Raw genomic sequence first — 2,500 nt, 5'->3', positions numbered from 1 at the left:
CCACCACCACCATCATCATCCTGTGTCAAACCACTGCAGGACAAAGGCCGTCACAAACCATTAACAAACGCCAGCGGGATTAGACACATCTCCACTATGATTTCCATTTACTAAAGAAACGGCGCGCTCCCGGACGCCCTACGCAAGAAGTCGTAAACAGATGCGTAACGAGGCAACACCCCAATTAACCTCAGCACGCCGTGAAAGCAGAGCCAGCCAACCACAATTTATGCATCGTCACCACAAACGCAAAAATCAGATACTAGTGCGGTGACGTGTTTTTAAAAATTCCCACATCCCTGTCGGAAGTTTTATTATTCTTGTCAAACATTAGTGTTACTCTTACTTATTTTAAAACTGCGATATTTCAAAGTCTATCTGGCCAAGAGCCTTCAAACTTGGTCAACTTAGTTGGACAGCTGTCCGCTTCTTTTGGACAAATAGGCTAAGATGGAAATCCGTCAACTGGATCTTCGGACATTACCCGGAACATAGAGAAGCGAGTCAGCCACGCTGAATATTTACAACAGTATAACCGCAGACGCAGTGTGGAAAGGAGTGTGGTTCCAATCAGTTGATTATTCTCTAAGATCTGCTGGGGTAAAAAATTGGAACTTTTCCGGATATTCCGGATGTCACCTAATTTTCCATGAAGGATTAAAGCTAGAGCCACCAAACTTGGTGGACTTATAGACTGTGATGACCTACGGTGACATGCACAAGATCAGTAACCTTGACCTCAAGGACCCTTTATAGCTCGGCTTCTAGTAGGCAGTGACTGTGGGAAGTTATCAAAATTGTCCTTGGACAATTTTACGGTGAACTAGTTTATTATTATTATTATTATTAATTATTATGATTATTATTATTATTATTACAACAATAAAAACAACTACTACTACTACCACTACTACTAATACTACCGTTACTACTACTACTACTACTACTACTACTAGTACTGTTGTTATTATTATTATTATTCATTATTATTATTATTATTATTATTATTTGTCTACAATTTTATTTCCTGGTGAACGGGCAAATGATGGCTGTATCTAACCCTTCCAGTTCGAAAAAATCCATCCTAGGCAAAATGAAATCGTCTGGAGGCAGCAAGGAAAAAACACACAGAAAATCAGGATGCAGTGGTTAGCTCCAGCACGCCGTGAGAGGAAGAACCAGAGGCCAACAAATTCCCTTAAAAAATAAACATCTTCAACCCAATGGCGTGCTTTTATTTATTTATTTATTTTGCTAACCCCCAGATCATTTTATTCACCTTTAAAAACCTATACTGGCAAAGTGGTTAATCGCTCGCTATTATCTAACACTCCAGTTCGAAAAATCGCCCCTATACTGAATAAAATCGTCCAGAGATGTCAAGAAAATTTCAAAGTATCCTCGGGGTAAAGTGGCTTAAAATCGTCTAGGGGTAGTCAGAATAAAAAATTGGAGAGAAGTGGCAGATGAACAAAATCGTCTGAGGCAGCCACACACACACACACACACACACACACACACACACACACACACACACACACACAAATTCAGGATGCAGTGGTTAGCTCGGGCGCGCCGTGAGCGGAAGAACCAGCCACCCACAAAAGGACATCACGAGAAAAGGCAAAATTAAATCCAACATGGAGGTCACCACAGCGCCATTATTTTTTTTTTTTCTTAACCGACATGGAAGTTTTTGCGTCGGGATGGGAACCTGGGAACGACGGTAAAAAGAGTACGGGGAATTGTCACCGTAACGAGCGATTTTATGTCATTCGGTACAATGATATTTTTTCATTTTTTTTTTTCTTGTTACTCCCAGGTTATTGTTGTTGTTGTTACTATTATCACCGTCATCGACTTCATCATCATCATTACCACCACTACTACTACTACTACTACTATTTCGATTTAACCCATTTTATTCTTACAAACACCACACGGTTTTTTTTTACGCTTTAATTCCTTCAATCCAATGACTCATTTGTTCCTGTTACTGGCACTTATTTATTACAAGCGAGAGAGCGCAGTGAGCGAAGCGAGCAAGTGTTGCGAAGCGATGTTTACGTTCAGCTGAAAAATGAGAGGCCTGACACCAAGGCCTAAAGAATCTTTAGGCCTTGCCCGACACGACCCGGCCAGGCCCGACACGACACGGTCCGGCCCGACACGACACGGTCCGGCCCGACACGACACGGCCCGACCGCGATGGTGACTAATAACTTTTCTACTACGTGAGACAGAGACGAGATTCTTTCAGCAGGTAGTATCAGTAAATTTTGTTTTTAATTATATATTTACTCATGGGACCAAAGAAACTCCTTGGAATCCCAGCTTTCCAAGGGTATGTACCGAGGGCTTCAACTGACATGCTCCACTATGAAATCGTTTTAAAGCATTATGAGAGATACATGCGAAGTAAGAGCTGTTTTTCACTTTCATATGTTGCTTGTGTGTGTGTGTGTGTGTGTGTGTGTGTGTGTGTGTGTGTGTGTGTGTG

The sequence above is a fragment of the Coenobita brevimanus genome, chromosome 5, assembly GCF_032717465.1.
Source record: "Coenobita brevimanus isolate Jiangsu-jjx chromosome 5, ASM3271746v2, whole genome shotgun sequence".
Classification (NCBI taxonomy): Eukaryota; Metazoa; Arthropoda; class Malacostraca; order Decapoda; family Coenobitidae; genus Coenobita; species Coenobita brevimanus.
The sequence above is the reverse complement of the archived record's forward strand: the minus strand, read 5'-3'. Positions refer to the sequence as shown.